General features: G+C 44.6%; 1 pseudogene; it reads left to right on the top strand.

Moving 5' to 3' along the window:
* Window positions 1-22,441, top strand: part of LOC139251236 (zinc finger protein 84-like) — a 49,570-nt pseudogene that overhangs the window by 12,370 nt on the left and 14,759 nt on the right.

Raw genomic sequence — 22,441 nt, 5'->3', positions numbered from 1 at the left:
CTCTTGACAGAGCCTTACCTCTACATAGGCTGCTGCCTGTGTGCCTGATGGTGGAGTCCCCAATGAGGATTGCCCATTGCCTCTTGCTCTTGCTCTGGCTGTTCAAACAACGTCCTCTTGGACTTTTCAGCCTTCCTCTTACCTTTTCCAAGATGCTGATATAAGGATTGAGGTTTGGTATCACTGGTGCTGACCTCACTGCCTGTCGTGTTCTCCAAATCACAAAGCGGGGCATACCGGTTTGAAGTAATAAGAGAATCCAAAGAAACTGTCCCTTTAAATGGACACAGAGACTCTCTCCCTTTAAACAGGCACAGAGACTATGTGAAACTAAGAAAGAAGCATTATTGGCCAACTAAAAGTAAACCAGATGCTGGGGCCTGTAAGTAGCGCTCCACCAGCCGACATCCGACTGAAGCCCGACTGCTATCATCATCAGTGCCAGGCACAGGACCAGGGGGCGAGGGACAATTTTTGTTCCGGGGCACTGTGCATGGTGATGACGTCAGCCTCACTGAGCACAGCAGAGCGGGGTGCAACGTCTTACCGTCGCTGCAAAACTCCCGGCAAATTTAGCGGAAAGCGCTGTTCTCACTGCGCCCAGTCGCAAACTCATTTGCATCCCATTTCACCAGCTGGGAATGTTAATGGGAGATACAAAGTAGCAAAATTTCACCCCCTCTCCCTTTAAACAGGCACAGATTCACTGCAAATTTAAACAAACGCAGATACACTTCCCCTTTAAACATGTACAGAGCCACTGCCCATTTAAACAGGCACAGGGACACTGCACCTTTGTGAGTCTCAGAGACACTGCCCCTTTAAACCGTCCCAGGGACACCGCCTCTTTAAAAACAGGCAGTGACACCCTCAAAGCCTCATCAAGTGCATCATCATCATAGGCAGTCTCTCGAAATCGAGAAAGATTTGCTTCCACTCTAAAAGTGAGTTCTTAGATGACTGAACAGTCTAATATGGGTATTACAGTCTCTGTCACAGGTGGGACAGACAGTCGTTGAAGGAATGGGTGGGTGGGACTGGTTTGCCGCACGTTCTTTCCGCTGCCCGAGTTTGTTTTCTGCATGCTCTAGGCGACGAGACTCGAGGTGCTCAGCACCCTCCCGGATGCACTTCCTCCACTTAGGATGGTCTTTGGCCAGAGACTCCCAGGTGTTGGTGGGGATGTTCCATTTTATCACGGAGGCTTTGAGGGTGTTACTGAAATGCTTCCTCTGCCCACCTGAGGCTCGCTTTCCATGTAGGAGTTCTGAGTAGAGCGCTTGCTTTGGGAGTCTTGTGTCAGGCATGTGAACGATGTGGCCCACGCAGCAGAGCTGGTCGAGTGTGGTCAGTGCTTCGATGCTGGGGATGTTGGCCTGATCGAGGACGCTAACGTTGGTGTGTCGGTCCTTCCAGGGAATTTGTAGGATCTTGCGGAGACATCGTTGGTGGTAATTCTCCAGCGATTTGAGATGTCTACTGAATACGGTCCACTTCTCAGCCATACAGGAGGGCAGGTATCACTATGGCCCTGTAGATCATGATCTTGATGACAGATTTGAGGGCATGATCTTCGAACACTCTTTTCCTCAGGCGCTCGAAGGCTGCGCTGGCACACTGAAGGCGGTGTTGAATCACATTGTCGGTGTCTGCCCTTGCTTCTAATAGGCTCCCGAGGTATGGAAAGTAAGTGGTCCATGTTGACTGGGGGGGGCGGGGGGGGGCAGTGCTGTGTGGTGGGGTCACGTTGGTGGAGGACCTTTGTCTTACGGATGTTTCGTGTCAGGCCTATGCTTTCGTAGGCCTCAGTGAAGATGTTGACTATGACTTGGAGTTCAGTCTCTGAATGTGTGCCGACACAGAACAAGTGCAACATCCCCCACCGACACTTGGGAATCCCTGGCCCAAGACTGCCCTAAGTGGAGGAAAAGCATCCGGGAAGACGCTGAGCACCTCGAGTCTCTACGTCGGGAGCAAGCTGAAGCCAAGAGTCGACAGTGAGACCCGTTCCTTTAACCACCATCTGTTCCCACCTGTGACAGGGACTGTAAGTCCCGCATTGGATTCTTCAGTCACCTGAGAATGTGGAAGCAAGTCATCCTCGACTCTGAGGGACTGCCTCAGAAGAGAAGCCCCAGCCCCTTTAAACAGGCACAGTGACCCTGCCCCTTTAAACAGGCACAGTGACCCTGCCCCTTTAAACAGGTTCTGCTCACACAATCAGAGAATGGAAGAAGCCCATTTAGCCCGTCGAGCCCGTGCCGGCTCCCAGCTCGTCCCACACTCTCACCCTTTCCCCCGATCTTTGCAAATGTTTTTCTTTCAGATACTTATCCAATTCCCTTTTGGAAGTTGTGATTGAGTCTGCCTCCACCACCCTTTCAGGCCGTGCATTCCAGATCCTAACCACTCTCTGCGTACAAAAGTTTTTTCTTGCATCGCCTTTGGTTCATTTGCCACTAAGGGTGGGGGGTGGCGGTGTTTGGGGTGTGTTGTGGTCTCTATGAGGGGGTCAGGTTCCCTTCTGACCAACTTGAGCAGTTTCAAATCGCTCCCCCTCTCTTGGGTTCTGTACTCTGGATTTATTTGGGGGTGTGACAAAAGTGCAGGGGACACTGGTTTGATGCAAAGAATTTTGGTTTTATTACAGTCCAGGTAATACAGGCTTATTACTCTAGTAAGAAAATACACAGCCAAACTTACAATTACTCTAACAAAGAACAATACAAGGAAAGGTACAAGGTCAAACTTATAATCACTCTAATAAAGTACCTTACACTACACATTCAAAGGGGGCTGCAGTAAAATTATACCTCCCACCTCCCAATACCTAATTCTAGCTAGGTTAGACTCCAGGGCAGGGACTTATGCTTACCAATCCTTTTGATAGTTAATGGTAGATGGTGATGTTCTTCCTTCCTTCAGGACTTCAAGCCTTCGAGGCTGGAGAAGTTAGTTTTACAACTGTCACGTTGGTTTTGCTTCTTGTCTTGATGAGGTAGTAGCGAACACCCCTCTCCCCACCAACCTCTGTTGGAAACAGTGGCCAGTTATACGATTTCAGTGTTCTAATCTTGCCACCAAATCTCTTCACAATCCTTTGTATAATTTTGGCGGGCTTGGTTCTTCTTTGTAATATTTTGTCGGGCTTGTTAAAGTTGATATGTCTTGGGTGGGTTGATCTTCGAAAAACTGTTTCCTGATGGAAATATTAATTTGGTAATTGCAATGTCCTTTTGTGCTTAGTCTTTCGCATACAGGCTGGATTGGGCCTCTTTGTGATGTTTCTGCTGAAAATGGTTTGTCCAGACCCATGTTGATGGGGAGCTATCTCTGGGTGATACTGTGATGGTAATGTCTCTTGTGGAGGAAGATTTCCAAATACTCATTCATCCAGACAGGTTAACCCAGTCCTCACACCCAGACAGTCCCAATAATCAAGTGGGCTTCTTTAGTTCCCTAGGTCTGCCCACAGGCTTGAATTTGTCTTGTAAAAGTTCATAATTCTATTAAAGTTCGTAGTTTCTTCCATAAGCACTTTAGAATTCCAAACTTTTTGGCAGATAGTCCCAACTTAAATTTCCTTTCGAATGAGCCCAAACACAGGGAGGGAGGGGTTCTGGTGAATTTTGCTCTCTGCTGTCTCCTCAGTTTCTCTCTCTACCCTGTCCAGACCCCTCATGATTTTGAATACCTCAATCTAATCACCTCTTAACCTTTTCTGCTCCAAGGAGAACAACTCCAGTTTCTTTAGTCTACCCATGTAACTGAAATCCCTCATCTCGTGAATCATTCTTGTAAATCTTTTCCGCACCCTCTAAGGCCTTAACATCCTAATGTGCGATGCCCAGAATTGGACACAATACTCCAGTTGAGGCTGAACCAGTGTTTTATAAAGGTTCATCATAACCGCCTTGCTTTTGTACTCTATGATGCCCAGGATCCCGTAAGCTTTATTAACTGATTTCTCAACCAGTCCTGTCACCTTCAGAGATTTGTGCACATATACCCGCAAATCTCACTGTTCATGCACCCCCTTTTGGATTGTACTCTTTAGTTTATTTTGCCTCTCCTCGTTCATTTAATCATGCTTCTCCAATTTTATTTCTCAGATTCACGGCCTCATTTTATTTCTTCCTCTGAGCACTTAACTCAATCTGGCAGCATGATGTTGGCGAGTGGTGATTAATTGCCCTGGGAACCAACAGGAAGAGAGCTCAGAGGCCGGAGGGCCCAGGGAGCAGAATGTTCTGCAACCAATCGCGGTGCTTGAGGGTTGGATCCTGAGTCAGCCAGTCAGGTGAGTCAGTGTGAACCCCTGTTAAACTATTTATCTTTTAAAAGTTAGATCGCAATTTCTTTTCTCAACAAAACAGTTTAACATTTGTCAGTATTTTGGGTCCCTCGAGTTCCTATTATGAGTTTCAGGTACTTCAGTGCCAAGTGGACTAGGTGTTTAAAGGTCATTCAATTCCCTCTTTCCACTTTGCTGTTAGTTAAATGTACAGTGATTGATTTCTTCTCATTATGCATTTGTAGTAGTTAAGGTAACATCCTTCCTGTTGGCAGTGAGTCACATTCTGTGCTGGGCGAGATGGCTGGTGGCACCAGCCTTTAAAATTGTCATCCTCTTGTTCAAATCTCTCCAGGGTCTCGCCCCTCCCTATCTCTGCAACCTCCTCCTGCCCACCAACCTGCTTTGAAACAGAGGAGTATATGGGGAGAACTTAATGAGGTCTATAAAATTATGAGGGGCCTAGATAAAGCGGATAGGAAGGACCTGTTTCCCTCAGCACAGGGGTCAACAACGAGGGTGTATAGGGTTAAAGTAATTGGGGGGGAGGTTTAGAAGCGATTTGAGGGGAAATTTCTTCACCCAGAAGGTGGTGGGGGTCTGGAACTCACTGCCTGAAAGGGTGGTAGAAGCAAAAACCCTCACCACAGTGCGTCCGTGAGGCTGAGAACTTTGTGGATAGCATGTTTCGGGGGGTGTTCACCCTGCAGCTTAAGAGTGTGCAGGTATAGGAGGGAATGGGTGACCGCCAGACAGACAAGGAGGACCAGGCAGGTGGGGCAGGAGTCCCCTGACTCACTAACCGGTTTTCAGTTCTGGATACTGGTGAGCCCGATGTTTGCTCTGGGGAGTACAACCAATGCCAAGTCCACGGCACCGCGGGTTGCTCAGCTGCAGGCAGATTTTAGGGAGCTACGAAAGCGATTAAAAGCACGACCTCAAAGGTCATAATCTCTTGATTACTCCTGGTGCCACGTACTAGTGAGTACAGAAATAGGAAGATAGAACAGATGAATGCACAGCTGGAGAGATAGTGCAGGAGGGAAGTCTTTAGATTCCTGAGACTTTGGGACCATTTCTGGAGGAGATGGGACCTGTACGTGCCGGGCGGGTTGCCCCTCAACAGGACCGGGACTGATATCCTCACCGGGGATTTTGCTAATGTTTGGAAGGCAGAAGAAACAAAGGCTAGAAAATAGACAACAAGGGAGTTTGGCAGTGCTAAATGCCAGTGCCAGTATGTTTCAGTGAGATCGCCCCTCATTCTTCTAAACTCTAAAGTGTATAGGCCCATTCTACACACTCTCTAATCATAAGACAGCCCTCTTCAGAAACACTTCAATGCCAGTGCAAGGAGTCTAGGGAATGATGGCAGATGAGATAGGGCACTGATGGACATGTGTGAGTATGATATTGTAGCTATTAGTGAGACATGGCTAAAAGAACTACAGGAATGACAGCTCAACATTCCTGGTTACAGCGTTGCCAGTGACACACCCACATCCCATGAATGAATAATAACGATGAATTTGAAATATTAGATGAAATAAACAGGTCTAGTTGCACCTCCCCTTTTCCTAATCTGTCACCATTCAGATAATAGTCTGTCTCTCTGTTTTTACCACCAAAGTGGATAACCTCACATTTATCCACAAAGGGCCTCACACAACGAGATTGCTAATTAATCCTCTCTCATTACACAACACCCAGCCTAAGGTGGCCTCCCCACCCACCCCCCAGTTGGTTCCTCGACATATTGGTCTAGAAAACCATCCCTTACGCACTCCAGGAAATCCTCCTCCATCGTATTGCTTCCAGTTTGGTTAGCCCAATCGATATGCATGTTAAAGTCACCCATGATAACTGCTGCACCTTTATTGCACGCACCCCTAATTTCCTGTTTGATGCCCTCCCCAACATCACTACTACTGTTTGGAGGTCTGTACACAACTCCCACTAATGTTTTTTGCCCTTTGGTGTTCTGCAGCTCTACCCATATAGATTCCACATCATCCAAGCTAATGTCCTTCCTAACTATTGCATTAATCTCTTCTTTAACCAGCAATGCTATCCCACCTCCTTTTCCTTTTATTCTATCCTTCCTGAAGCAAGGCTTTTGATAAGGTCCTATTGGCAGACTGGTCACAAAAGTTAAAGCTCGTGGGATCCAGAACATAGTGACAAGTTGCATCCAAAATTGGCTAAGGCAGGAAGCAAAGTGTAATGGTCGATGGGTGTTTTTGTGACTGGGAGGATGTTTCCAGTGGGGTTTTACAGGGCTCTACTTTAGTCCCTTTCTTTTTGTGGTATATAATCAATGATTTGGACTTGAATGTAGGGGTTTTGATTAAGAAGCTTGCAGATGATATGAAAATTGGTCATGTGGTTGATAATGAAGAAGAAAGCTGTAGACTGCAGGAAGATATCAATGGACTGGTCAGGTGGGCACAACAGTGGCAAATGGAATTCAATCTGCAGAAATGTGAGGTAATGCATTTGTGAAGGGCTAACTAGACAAGTAAATACACAATAAATGGTAGGATACTGAGAAGTGTAGAGGAACAGAGGGACCTTGGAGTGCATGTCCATAGATCCCTGAAGGAACTAGGACGGGTAGATAAGGTGGTTATTAGCCGAGGCATAGAATATAAAAGCAGGGAGGTTATGCTTGAACTATATAAAATTCCAGTTACGCCACAGTTAGAGTACTGCGTGCAGTTAGAGTCACCACATTACAGGAAAGATGTGCAGTAAAGAGGGTACAGAGGAGATTTACGAGGATGCTGCCTCAACTGGAGAATTTTAACTGAGGAAAGATTGGATAGGCTGGGGTTGTTGTCTTTGGAATAGAGGAGGCTGAGGGGAGCCCTATTTGAGGTCTATAGAATTAAGAAGGGCCTAGATAGAGTGGATATGAAGGACCTATTTCCCTTAGCAGAGTGGTCAATAACCAGGGGGCATAGATTTAAAGTAATTAGTAGAAGGTTCAGATGGGATTTGAGGAGACAATTTTTCACACAGTGGGTGGTGGGGGTCTGGAACTCACGCCTGAAAGGGAGGCAGAAACATTCATCACATACTCAACGTACTTTGATGCGCACATAAAGTGCCGTAACCTATAAGGTTACGGACCAAGAACTGGAAAGTGGGATTAGGCGGACATGGCTTCCTTCTGTGCTGTAAATTTCTGTAATTCTATGATCCTGTACTTGCAGTGGTGACTTTTGTAAATTATGAGGACAGGTTGCACAGACTAGGCTTGTATTCCTTTGAATTTCGAAGATTAATGGTTGACCTAATTAAGATGTTTAAGATGATTAAAGGAAAAACTATTTCCTCTGGTGAGGGCGTCCACCGCAAGATGGTTCAGGGGTGATGTCAGGAAGCACTCCCTCACACAAATGCTGAGAGGCTGTTTCTCGTGGCTCGAGAGTCTAGAACTCGGGGTCAGAGGGGCCAATATTCCTCATTGCCTTTAATTCTTCCTGCATCTAACCTGTCCAATCCCGTCAGAATTTTATATGTTTCTATGAGATCCCCTCTCATCCTTATAAACTCCAGTGAATACAGTCGATCCAGTCTCTCCTCATGTGTCAGTCCTTCCATCCCGGAAATCAGTCTGGTGAACCTTCGCTGCACTCCCTCAAGAGCAAGAATGTCCTTCCTCAGATTAGGTGACCAAAACTGAACACAATATTCCAGGTGAGACCTCACCAAGGCCCTGTACAACTGCAGTAAGACCTCCCTGCTCCTATACTCAAATGCCCTAGCAATGAAGGCCAACATACCTTTGCCGCCTTCACCACCTACTGTACCTGCATGCCAACTTTCAATGACTGACGTACCATAACACCCAGGTCTCGTTGCACCTCCCCTTTTCCGAATCTGCCACCATTCAGATAATATTCTGCCTTCGTGTTATTGCCACCAAAGTGGATAACCTCACATTTATCCACATTATACTGCATCTGCCATGCATTTGCCCACTCACCTAGCCTGTCCAAGTCACCCTGCAGCCCCTTAGCGTCCTCCTCACAGCTCACACCGCCACCCAGCTTAATGTCATCTGCAAACTTGGAGATATTACACTCAATTCCCTTGTCCAAATCATTAATGTATATTGTAAATAGCTGGGGTCCCATCACTGAGCCCTTCGGAACCCCACTAGTCACTGCCTGCCATTCTGAAAAGCACCCATTTATCCCGACTCTCCGCTTCCTGTCTGCCAACCAGTTCTCTATCACGTCAGTACATTACCCCCCAATACAATGTGCTTTAATTTTGCACACCAATCTCTTGTGTGGGACCTTGTCAAAAGCCTTTTGAAAGTTCAAATACACCACATCCACTTGTTTACTCTACCAGTTACATCCTCAAAAAAATCTAGATTTGTCAAGCAGGATTTCCCTTTCATAAATCCATGCTGACTTGGACCGATCCCGTCACTGCTTTCCAAATGTGCTGCTATTTCATCTTCAATAATTGATTCCAACATTTTCCCCACTACTGATGTCAGGCTAACTGGTCTATAATTACCTGTTTTCTCTCTCCCTCATTTCTTAAAAAGCGGTGTTACATTAGCTACCTTCCAGTCCATAGGAACTGATCCAGAGTCGATAGACTGTTGGAAAATGATCATCAATGCATCCACTATTTCTAGGGCTACTTCCTTAAGTACTCTGGGATGCAGACCATCAGGCCCTGGGGACATATCGGCCTTCAATCCCATCAATTTCCCGTCTAATAAGAATTTCCTTCAGTTCCTCCTTCTCACTAGACCCTTGGTCCCCTAGTATTTCCAGAAGGTTATTTGTGTCTTCCTTCGTAAAGACAGAACCAAAGTATTTGTTTAACTGGTCCGCCATTTCTTTGTTCCCCATTATAAATTCACCTGAATCTGACTGCAAGGGACCTACATTTGTTTTCACTAATCTTTTTCTCTTCACATATCTGTAGAAGGTTTTGCAGTCACTTTTTATGTTCCCAGCAAGCTTCTCTCATACTCTATTTTCCCCCTTCTAATTAAACCCTTTGTCCTCCTCTGCTGTATTATAAAATTCTCCCAGTTCTCAGGTTTGCTGCTTTTTCTGGCCAATTTATATGCCTCTTCCTTGGATTTAACACAATCCTTAATTTCCTTTGTTAGCCACGGTTGAGCCACCTTCCCTGTTTTATTTTTGCCCCATACAGGGATGTACAATTGTTGAAGTTCATCCATGTGGTCTTTAAATATTTGCCATTGCCTGTCCACCGTCAACCCTTTTTAAGTATCACTCGCCAGTCTATTCTAGCCAATTCGAGTCTCATACCATCGAAGTTACCGTTCCTTAAGTTCAGGACCCTAGTCTCTGAATTAACTATCACTCTCCATCTTCATAAAGAATTCTACCATATTATGGTCACTCTTCCCCAAGGGGCCTCGCACAACAAGATTGCTAATTAGTCCTTTCTCATTACACATCACCCAGTCTAGGATGGCGAGCCCTCTAGTTGGTTCCTCAACATATTGGCCGAGAAAACCATCCCTAATACACTCCAGAAAATCCTTCTCCACCGCATTGCTACCAGTTTGGTTAGCCCAATCAATATGTAGGTTAAAGTCGCCCATGATGATTGCTGTACCTTTATTGCACACATCCCTAATTTCTTGTTTGATGCTGTCCCCAACCTCACTACTACTGTTTGGTGGTCTGTACACAACTCCCACTAGCGTCTTCTGCCCTTTGGTATTCCGTAGCTCCACCCATACCGATTCCATATCATCCAAGCTAATGTCCTTCCTTACTATTGCATTAATTTCCTCTTTAATCAGCAATGCCACCCCACCTTCTTTTCCTTTCTGTCTATCCTTCCTGAATGTTGAATATCTCTGGATGTTGAGTTCCCAGCATTGGTCACCCTGGAGCCATGTCTCCGTGATCCCAAAATCTCTGCTCCTCCGTTTCTTTTAAAGTTTTACTATTTAATGTTCATTTCCTCCCTTTTTCTTCCTGCCAAAATGTATCTCATCAGATTTCTCTGCACTAAATTTCATCTGACATCTACCTGCCCCATTTACAAACCTGTGCATTCAGACTGAACTCACTTACAGTCATCTTCACAGTTCCCCACACTCCCCATTTTTGGCGTCATCTGGAGATCTGATCTTTTGCCCCATATACCCAAGTCCAGATCATTTCTCTCTATTGAGGAGCAATGGTCCCCACATTGACCCTGGGGGACACCACTGTTTACATCTCTCCAGTCTGAAGAACATCCATTAACCACTACTCTCTGTTTTCTGCTCTTTACCTAGCTTCCTCTCCACGTGGCCCTACTCCCTCTAATACTGTGAGCCTTAATTTGATCAACAAGCCTCCTGTATGGCATCTTATCAAACATTGTTTGACAATCCATCTACACAACATCCACTGCATTTCCTTTCTCACTGCAGTGTGTTATTTCCTGAAATAATCCCTGCTGTGTGTCCTGAATGAACCCATTTCACTACCAAATGTTGCAATGTTTGCTCCACCCCAGAGTTCCATCTGTCTAAAGCCACAAGAAAAGGTCCAATTTTTGCTGGAGTTTGACAGAAACCTGCTTTAAAAATGGGGCAGAGTTTCAGCAATCAGGGACGATCCAGCCTCAGCCCCGCCCACTGGATGTCACAAGCCCCGCCCCCTCACACTCCCATTGTTTGGAGGACCAGCCGCCCGCTCGGTCCTCCAGCCCCTCCCCCGCTCTTCCTATTGGTCTGGAGCTCCCGTCAATTACCCGGGCTGAATTAATGCTCAGTCTGGGGGTCTGGAGCTAATGTTGTGGAGTATTGAAAATATAACACTCACACGAAAGGGTTTTTGTAGAGAAAAGAGTTGTTTATTAAAAGCTGATTAATCAAGGGAGATCCGGCCTCATCAGTACCGTTACTGAGTGCTCTCAACGCCGATCTCACAGGACAAGCTGTGTAATTACATTTTTATACAGTTGATACAGTCAGCATGGTGGAACTACGTGGGGAAGTGTTTCATTGGTTAATACAGGTTACAACAATTTCATTGGGTGCAACAGTTACATTAATTTTATTGATTACAGTAATTTCTAATGATTCCATTGGTACATTCAGTTCTGACGACTGTTGCTAGGGAATAGCTGCCTACAGGTTATGTGTTACATTTCTAGGAACGTCTTCCCAGGCTAATTCTCAGACTAATGTCCTTGGCAGACATATGGCTACCCTCTGCTTAAAAGAGGCATTGTCCCTGTTATCTCCTGTGGCTGGAACATCGTGGCGGCCTCTCATTATTTCTGTGAGCTGTTTACATAAATCTTGTGGGTGTTCTTATCTCCTGAGAGAATTTCTCTGACCTTAGTGTTTCTGCCTAATTCAGCTATTCTACCATGAATGCATTTTAAACCTTACTCTCAGTCTTACTTTATTTTAATTACACCGAATTACTTTATCCCTAATTAAGGTTTTTTGCTCTTACAATCCCCCATTTGATCAGGTGGTAACCCCTAATACCCACCACGAACAACAATTTTCCTTTCCCTGCCTTTTCCTGTCTTGATTCGTGTGTCTCTCGCCTCGGTTTCGTTGATCAGGTGATAGGATTGGGACACTCACGACTCATATCAGGTATTCATGCCGTCTTTGTGTTTGATTACACCTTTTTGGATCTAACAAAGGCTTTCTGCGTTCTTGGTTACGGGCCTTGGCCAACGTCTTTGCTCTGCGTCTCTTGTATCTGCCTGCACATTCTCCCCGGAGTATCAGCACCACTATCAGCTGCACTACGACTAACACATGGGATATAATTCTAATCCCTATCTTGTAACTTTGCTCGGGTATGCCTCTCCTGTTTTTGCATTTGTTACATAACATCACCAACCAACTCAAGGTTATTACTATCTACTGCCACTAGGGCATGTGAAAAGATCCTTATCCATGGATGTATAATCTCAAGTATCAAGGTGGGTTTTTCAGGTTATCCTTTATTTCACTGTCCAGTTCTTTGCCTTTATCCTTTAACTCATAATATCTTATAATGTAATTTCTTAACGGTCCTTTGAGCTCAGTTAAATCTTCAAGTAACGGGAATTGGTGGTGCTTGCTCTTCCATGTAATCATCAATATCTTGCTTAATCTCATCGCTTATATTGCCTTCCTGGCGTTTATATAGGTCATGTGTGCTCTTCCCACTACCACCGACACTCTGGGAGTAAAGCAAAAGTTAGGCATTGTAATGTTACAAGTCAAGCCTCCATCATCGTAAGTTCCCAGGCTAGTTACCACACAATATTCTCCTCACCCTTGATAGGCTTAATGTGTGGGTTCGGTTCGGGCAGGGCTTATTCCAATGACACATCCTTCTGTAGTATTGTCAAACCCACAGCTATCCTTGCTCCAGTCTTCCACTGGGTGAGTACATATAGTTAAGCTTCCTTCTCTCCGGCATCCGCATAAAGATATTCCCCTTATATTTCCATTCTTTTTGATCTCATACTGGTCCATCGCAGATGTACTCTTCCCCTCGTATTATGTTTGTTTCTCCTCCCATCCTCCTGTAACCGCATACACCCTAGTCATTCCTTTCAGGGTGCAGGCGTCTAATGGCCCAGTGTGCTGTACCATTTCTTTCAACTGGGTGCTATTTATCCAATCTGGAATCGCCGCCCAGTTTGTATCTGATCCATATTGTGTCTCACCTGACCGATCATCCGTCTCCCATTGGCATGATGTGTCTCTTTTCCTGCCCTCGGCATCGTCCTCTCATTCCTGCTTATTTAGCTCGTTAATTGTTTGTGCATGGCATTCCAATACGGATATACCCTCCAGCAGTATTTTGGATGTTTTAGATCCTAACTCTGAAGATTCTATCCCTATCCCGGCCTGTTTCCTCATCGTACCTCCATCGTTCTCCTCAAACTATCTGCTCCTGCTTGGATCACCTGTATAGCGAGTGCATCTACTAGCGAGGTCCCTGTACTTACTCCCTAAAGATGATCTCTGTCTTCCTCCTTTGTGTCTCAGCTGCTTATGATACTCCCTTGCTCCTGATGTGTCACTAGCTTTTCTCAGGATTGTGTCTAGCAATCGTGTGCACAGCACTTTAGTCTTGGGGCTAAACTTTTCTGGCAGGTATAGGTCTGTTAAATTTATGCTCACAGGTAACATTTCATGCTGCACATTGTCAAATAACAACATTCCCTCCGATCTCGTCACCAACCCGCCGGGCGGGCCTTCAGTAAGGGGATGTCAAGTAATTGGTGGTAGTGTTGTTGGTCCTGGGGTCGTGACTATTAATCATCACTGCTGGACCTGAATACTTTCTCTCTTCCTCACATATGACCTATTAACGAGGACGGCCCTAAGATCATGTCCCTCTCTGGGTCCAGACAATGTACTATTGCTTCTGTTCCAGGTTTAACTATCACGTGCTTTCCCAAGGTTAATTCGTTGGTTTACAATATTCAGGTAACATTTTATTACCCACTTATCTTGTGGCTTCAAGATAAACGCTCCTGCCACTCAGATGCCGCCCCCTAGGGGCTGCTTTATGTAGTTGTTGTACCCTCTGGTGTGAGTATATGCTTCTGGGCGCCCTAGGGGCAGCCTTGTAGCTTGTCCTTGTAGAATCGGAAGGACGGTGGTGATCACGTTTATATTCTGTTGATAAAACACATCCTGCATATTCCAGGTTTTTAGTTTGTCTTACCATTTCTATTTCAACTGGATTGTTTGCACCGTTTCTCCGGGCATGTGCCCTTTTCCAGATCCACTTTATTATAGCCAGTATCCCTAATATTGCAAATATACATCCTAATCCTCTTTAAAAAGTCCATCTATCGTACCTTTATATTCTTTCAGCTGAGACCAGTGTTTCCATCGACCCCTACTTTTCATATCAATGCAAGCACATGTATCTCCACTAATTAATACCTCATATGGTCCGCTCCCCTAGGTGCGAACCCTGGTTTCTCTGCCACTTCCTTAACCATTACCTTCGCCCCCACCTCAGGGATTATAGCCGAGGCGGCTATCTCACTGCCTTCGTCCTCCTCCTTCTGCCTTTCTCGGACCTCATGTCGCATACCTTTCAACTGCTCACTCAATTCCCTCACATACTTTCTGATTCTGTCTCGTAGGCGGCTTAATACCGAATATTCTACAAGTTTCTTTCATCACTTGATCCGTGAAATGAGTCCCTTGATCCAAGCCAATCATGTGGTAATAGGACTGCCTCCCATTTAGCATTTCCACCAGTGTGTGTTTTGTGTGCAGTATTATTTCTCCTATCATTATGACAGACTCACTAATTTTGACTGCCTAAGTGGCACAATCCAGTGCGGCCAGGCATCTGGACAGACCGGCAGCCGCTGGAGATTGCTGTGACGAGTAGTAAGCTACGGGTCTCATCCTATCCCCATGCATTTGTGTCACCGCGGCTCCATAGAAGCCTCCCTGGTTCTCACAATATATGTGGATCGGGAGATCCATGTTCGGGAGTCCCAGCCCTGGAGCTGACATTAGGGCTTCCTTCAGATTACCGTATGCTGCTTCTTGTTCGGGGCCCACTCTACAGTTTCTAAGGATGGTTTTCCCAATTTCACGAGCAGCTGTATTGGTTCTGCGATTGCCACAAAGTTAGGTACAAAATTCCTGCAAATAGTTAAAGAGCCCCAGTACCTTACGCACCCCTCGGACTGTTTTTGGTTGGGGCATAATCCTAATGGCCTCCTTCCTGTCAGTGAACATGGTCCTAGTTCCTTGGGATATTTCGTGTCCCAGGTACTATACCACAGCTTGTCCGATTTGTGCCTTTTTTGGGATTTACTTTGAATCCTGTGTCCTGCAGGACTTCCAGTATTTCTATACGTGCTCCTGTATGCCCCCTATCATCCTCGGATGTTATTAGTAAGATCATCTATGTATTGTAGTGTAGTACTCCTATACAGGGTTAAATCCACCTTTTCTATGGCTCAACTCATAGTCCGGTGGAATATAGCCGGGCTATTGTGGAACCCTTGTGGGACCCGTGTCCAGGTATACTGATGGTCGCTGACTGTGAAGGCAAACTTATCTTGGGACTCTTTTGCCAGGGGTATGGACCAGAATCCATTGGCTATGTCTAATACAGTGAAGATCTTATGCTCTGGTTTTAATCCATTAAATGTGGTGGCTGGGCTGGCCACGATGGGATGTTGACGGGGAGTCACCTTATTGAGGGCAGTATAATCAATAGTTAACCGATATGATCCGTCCGGCTTTTGCATGGGCCAGACAGGGGCATTTGTTGTTCCCTCTACCTCTAAGTATACCGCTTTCCAGTAACTTCCTCCACTATCTGTCTCACAGCCTGTGCAGCTTCTGGTTTTATCAGGTAGTTGGACACTTCCCACATTAGCATGCCTGTCAAAATTACTCTGGTTCCCCCAAGGTATTTCTAGATTGTTTCCAAACCTTTTAGTTTTATTTCTTTTTTTAAGAGATCAGATTTAACATTTTATTTTGAATGTATCTCAGTATTTTGTTGTGCCTTCTCTTAACCCGTGGTACTTGAACCCTTCACAACAAAATGAGCTCTTCACTGTTCCCATCCTAATCTCTGCTCCCCTTTTGTAATATTTGTATTTATTGTTGGATTACAAAATGTCAAATATGGTAATACTGTGTTTTTTGATCGGACTTCTCATTTATGCTTATAGTGATTCACAGATCACAGAATGCAAAGTACTTGTTTTATAATTGTGTGCCCAATTTCTGTTTTAGAAGCTGAACATCAAAAACTCTAATCTTTTGCTCTGTAGCTTCAATTTTGTGATACAGTATTTCATAAATTACATCTTTTTAAGCTGCAGCTTCTGATGCAGTAGTTGTGTAATTTTATTAAAAAGGCTTCCAAACCCAAGATTTTCCAATACAACCAAAATGTTTATCAAGGAGAATCACCTGAAATATCTCAATCACAATTCAAATATTGTACTGCCAATCTTTTATTTAAAACTCTTTTTACTGAGCTAGAAGTTTTCATGTCAAGGTTTTATACAAAGGAAAATGGGAGCGTACTTCCCCAGTCCGCAGGCTTTTTTTGAAGGCATTACAATTTCCCTTCTCCGTTCTTTATCTCATTCCTAGACTAAATTTATTGTCTTTCAACCCAATGTAATCAATGATTATATGTTTCTTTTGACAAGTAAATGAGCGTGTCGAAATTCTTTTTAAAAACCAACGGGACCACGCATTTTTGAACTTTTGCTCAACAAACCTATCTTTTGTGAATTTCCTAGCTCTGTAACTTATCATCCGAATAAATCCGCACCTGTGCTTCTACCTTAAAATGTAATTCAATTCTAGGTTCACACTTTCTTAAAACTTCCCACATACAGGACAACACTACAAAGGGTTTAAAAAAAAAACTTTCACTGTCCGAAAAAGTGGGTGGAGCGAAAACAAACAGACAGCTCCACCATTTTTTCCAAACAGGCTTTCAGACACATGAAAAATTCATTAATTCCCACCTCAAATATTCCGCAGTCAAAAATCACACAAGCACTTTCATTCAAAGACAAACGTTCACCAAAGTCTCTCTTCATTCAACAAAGCTTATTAATTGTTTGGTCAGCTCTATTTTTGGATCTATACGTCACTTAAGATAGTCACTATCAGGTTTTTTATGGTCATCCGAAAAATATCCTAGCCCCCCATAAGAGAGCAGTGTCCAGCATATCTTTACACGTCATACTCAGTTTTTGATACGTCTACCCTTATATCGGTTTCACTGTATTCTCAGATGCTGACTGTCTTCCCACTTGTATCACCTAACCCCAGTGTCTACAGTCCCACTGACTTCTTATCGATTAAACTGTATTCTAGATACTGACTGTCCCTCCAGTCAGTTTCCCCTACCCCTAGAGCCTGCAATCCCATCGACACCTTATCGATTTATCTGTATTCTAGATACTAATGGTTCCTCTACCCGGTTCCCCTTGAACTTAGAGGCCATATCCACATCGATGCCTTCTGATAGTGTCTATCGTGACTTCCCAATTCGCCAAAGTCTTTAACACCATAACAGACTTTTCACAGATTCAAGTACCCCGGGCAAAAGACACGTCTCATAACGGCTCACGTCGGATTATGAGGTAGTTGAAGATACTCACTCATGATGGATTCGTATACGTTTGTCTGTCGGCTGCCCATTGTAACCCTGCTTGCAGCGCCATAATGTTGTGGGGTATTAAAAATATAACACTCACACAAAAGGTTTTTTTATAGAGAAAAGAGTTGTTTATTAAAACCTGATTAATCAAGGGCGATCCGGCCTCATCAGTACCGTTACTGAGTGCTCTCAACATCGATCTCATAGAACAAGCTGTGTAATTACATTTTTATACAGTTTAGATACAGTCAAAATGGTGGAACTACGTGGGGAAGTGTTCCATTGGTTAATACAGGTTACAACAATTTCATTGGGTGCTACAGTTACATTAATTTTATTGGTTTCAGTAATTTCTAATGATTCCATTGGTACAATCAGTTCTGACGACTGTTGCTAGAGAATAGCAGGTTACGTGTTACATTTCTGGGAACGTCTTCCCAGACTAATTCTCAGACTGATGTCCTTGGCAGACATATGGCTACCCTCTGCTTAAAAGAGGCATTGTCCCTGTTATCTCCTGTGGCTGGAACATTGTGGCCTCCTCTCATTATTTCTGTGAGCTGTCTACATAAATCTTGTGGGTGTTCTTATCTCTCAAGAGAATTTCTCTGACCTTAATGTTTCTGCCTAATTCAGCTATTGTACCATGAACGCATTTTAAACCTTACTCTCAGTCTTTCTTACTTAATTTTAATTACAACGATTTACTTTACCCCTAATTAAAGTTTTTCGCTCTTACAAGCTGCATTTGGAAAATAAACATTAATTGAACCTGTCAGTTACGGCATTCATTAAATTGTAATTAATAAAAATCACCAGAAAAAATATCTTCTGGAGTTTACTCAATGGGGTGTGAGTCTCCGCTGAGGGTTTGTTACAGTTTTGGTCTCCAAATCCAATCAAAACGGCCTGATTTTGGTCAGCTTGAATAGTGAACATACTGCAGACCTGTCTGCTCACCGATTTTTAAAATAATTTATTAATATTATTTATTGTCCCTCTGCCCCCAATCTTGATGGGGTGACAAAATACAATTCATTTCCCCAAATTTGTCTTTCAATTATTGGAAAAAATCCTGAGGGACAGGATAAATTTTCATTCAGAAAGACACGAATTAATCAGGGACAGTCAGCATGGATTTGTTAAGGGAAGGTCGTGTCTGACTAACTTGATTGAAGTTTTTAAGAAGATAACATGGAGGGTTGATGAGGGTTGGTGCGTTTGATGTAGTCTATAAGGATTTTAGCAAGGCTTTTGATAAGGTCCCACATGGCAGACTGGTCACGAAAGTAAAAGCCGATGGGATCCGAGGCAAAGTGGCAAGTTGATCCAAAATTGGCTGAGGCAGGAAGCAAAGGGTAATGGTTGATGGGTGTTTTTGTGACTGGAAGGCTGTTTCCAGTGGGGTTCCACAGGGCTCAGTACTTGGTCCCTTGCTTTTTGTGGTATATAATCAATGATGTAGACTTGAATGTAGGGGGTATGATTAAGAAGTTTGCAGATGATACAAAAATTGACTGTGTAGTTGATGAGACAAAGCTGCAGACTGCAGGAAGATATCAATGAACTGGTCAGGTGGTAGAACAGTGGCAAATGGAATTCAAGAAGTGTGAGGTAATGCAGTGAGGTAATGGGGAGGTCTAACAAGATGAGGGAATACACAATAAATGGTAGGACATTGAAGTGTAGAGGAACAGAGGGACCTTGGTGTGCAGGTCCACAAATCCTTGAAGGAAGCAGGACAGATAGAATAAGGTGGTTAAAAGGCAGAAGGCATACGGAATACTTGCCGAGGCATGGAATACAAGAGCAGGGAGGTTGTGTTTGAAGTGTATAAAACACGAGTTAGGCCACAGCTAGAGTACTGCGTGCAGTTCTGGTCACCACATTACAGGAACGAGAGGGTACAGAAGAGATATGAGGATGTTGCCTGTACTGGTGAATTTTTAGCTATGAGGAAAGATTGGCTAGGCTGGGGTTGTTTTCTTTCGAACAGCGGAGGCTGAGGTGCATAAAATTGAGGGTTATAGATCGAGTGGCTAGGAGGGACCTATTCACCTTAGCAGAGGGAAAATAACCAGGAGGCATAGATTTAAAGTAATTGGTAGAAGGTATAGAGGGGATTTCAGGAGAATTTTTTCGCACAGGTTGGAGGGGGTCTGGAACACTCTGCCTGAAAAGGTGGAAGAGGCAGAAACCCTCATAGCATTTAAAACGTACTTGGATATGCACTTGAAATGCCATAACCTACAAGGCTACGGACCAAGAGCTGGAAAGTGGGATTAGACTGTACAGCTGTTTGTCAGCCAGCACACACACACTGGGTTGAATGGCCTCCTTCTGTGATGTAAATTTCTATGAAAACTAGAATTGTCTGTTCTGAATTTCTATCCTGCATTCAGTGATGGTTTTTCTAAACTCCTTTTACAGGGCTTTAGAAGGGAAGGATTTGCAGACGGGAAACTCAAACGAGATATCACATCAAGATCTGACAGAGTTACTCCATTCATCAGGACCTGAATATCATCTGCCTTTGAATGTGGAAGAAGAAATGTTTGTCTATTCTGTCTGTGGGAAATGATTTCAAACATCAGTGTGACTGGAAAAGCACCAGACACACACACACCCGAGTGAGAGTGTTCTAGTGAACTGCCTGTGGAAAGAGCTTTAACCAGTTACACAGCCTGAAAAACATCGCACCATTCACAGCAGGGAGAAACCGTACACGTCTTCTGTGTGTGGACGAGGCTTCAACTGATCGTCCAACCTGGAGAGACACAAGGACACCCACACCATGGAGAAACCATGGGAATGTGGGGACTGTGGGAAGAGATTCAATTCTCTGTCTGAGCTGGAAACTCATCGATGCAGTTACACTGGGGAGAAGCCGTTCAACTGCTCCGAGTGTGGGAAGGGATTCACACTGACATCCCACCTGCTGACACACCAGCGAGTTCACACTGGGGAGAGACCGTTCACCTGCACCGAGTGTGGGAAGGGATTCACTTACCCATCCCACCTGCTGACACACCAGCGAGTTCACACTGGGGAGAGGCCGTTCACCTGCTCCGTGTGTGGGAAGGGATTCGCTCAGTCATCCAACCTGCTGACACACCAGCGAATTCACACTGGGGAGAGACCGTTCACCTGCTCCGTGTGTGGGGAGGGATTCACTCAGTCATGCAATCTGCTGACACACCAGCGAATGCATACTGGGGAAAGACCGTTCACTTGCTCGGTGTGTGGGAAGGGATTCTCATTGTCGTCCCTACTGTTGAGACACCAGCGGGTTCACACCGGGGAGAGGCCGTTCAGCTGCTCAATGTGTGGGAAGAGATTCACTCAGTCATCCCACCTGTTGACACACCAGCGAGTTCACACCGGGGAGAGGCCGTTCAGCTGCTCTGACTGTGGGAAGGGATTCACTAATTCATCCTACCTGCTGAAACACCAGCGAGTTCACACTGGGGAGAGGCCGTTCATCTGCTCCGAATGTGGGAAGGGATTCACTGATTCATCCAACCTGCTGACACACCAATATACTCACCGGAGAAAGACTGTTCCCCTGCTCAGTGTGTGAGAAGAGATTGACTTGGTCATATACCCTGCGGAGACACCAGGGAGTTCACACCGGGGAGAGGCCGTTCACCTGCTCCCTGTGTGGGAAGATTGGACCTGTTCATCCCACCTGCTGAGACACCATCAAATTCACTGCAGGGGTTGGATTCTGCTGTTAATCACATCCAGGACTGAACCATGTTCATTCTGACAGTTGGAGTTTGTTTCTGCTGATGTTAATAACCCCAAAACTGGGCTGGAATTTAATATTTTGATATGTCAAGTAAATCAGCTTTCTTTCAAACACACTGTCGAGCATTTGATATCTCCAAGATAAGAGAAAACTACCTGATGTTCGATTACAGACTGTTCCATTTTTGGGCCTTTCCTGCTTTCTAACTCTAGATTATTTCAGTTCTCATACCTTCGGTTACTCTCGGGGACATGTTCCAGCTTGTGTGATGAAGTGCTTCCTGTCATCACCATGAATGGCCTAGCTCTAATTTTAAGGTTACGACCTCTTGTTTTGGACTCCCCCACCATAGGAAATAGTTTCTTTATCTACCCTACCATCTCTTTTAATCATAAAACACCTCAATTAGATCACCCTTTAATCTTCTATATTCAAGGGAATACAAGCCTCGTCTCTACAACCTGCCCTCATAATTTACAAAAGTCATCACTAAGTACAGGGTAGAAATTCTGAACACAGTTCTAGTTTCTCTGAAACATTCTTTCGTCTCTAGTCCCTAAGCTGCAAGTCCCCCATCCAACGCACTCTCTCCTCGTCACATCCTCTCTGTTTGAAATCCAGATTCAATGCATGCTCTGATTTCTCCATTTCACTCCTGTAGGTGCTGCGTGATGTTGGGGTTCGGTCCCAGTCACTATTTGCCCTCAAACAGATACATAATGAGGGGAAATCAATCTCTACCTTTAACTCTCAGCGATATGGAAAGAGGGAAATGAATGATCTTTTAAACACCTGGTCCACTTGGCACTGAAGTGTCTGAAACTCCACTGCCTGTGGAAAGAGCTTTAACATCGCACCAGGGAAACAAAATAGTGACAAATGTTAAACTGTTTTATTGACAAAAGAAATCTTGCGTGAGTTTTTAAACCATAAATTGTTTAATGGCTTCACACTGACTCACCAGACTGTCCGACTCAGGTTACACCCCTCAAGCTCCACGATTGGTTGCAGAACATGCTGCTCTCTGGGACTCCGGCCTCTCTCCCTGTTGATTCCCAGGGCAATCAATCACCACTCGCCAACATTATACTTCCAGATGAAGTTCAGGGGCTCAGAGGAAGGAAATAAATGAGGCTTTGAAACTGAGATGGGAAATGCAATTAGAGAAACGTGATTCAATATATTAACAAAACTATTTAAAATCAAATGAAATGAATTATAATTTCATGCCAAGTGGGAAACAAGTGATGTCTG

The sequence above is a fragment of the Pristiophorus japonicus genome, unplaced genomic scaffold, assembly GCF_044704955.1.
Source record: "Pristiophorus japonicus isolate sPriJap1 unplaced genomic scaffold, sPriJap1.hap1 HAP1_SCAFFOLD_425, whole genome shotgun sequence".
Taxonomy (NCBI): Eukaryota; Metazoa; Chordata; class Chondrichthyes; family Pristiophoridae; genus Pristiophorus; species Pristiophorus japonicus.
Note: the sequence above shows the minus strand (reverse complement) of the source record. Positions and strands in the feature narration are given on the sequence as shown.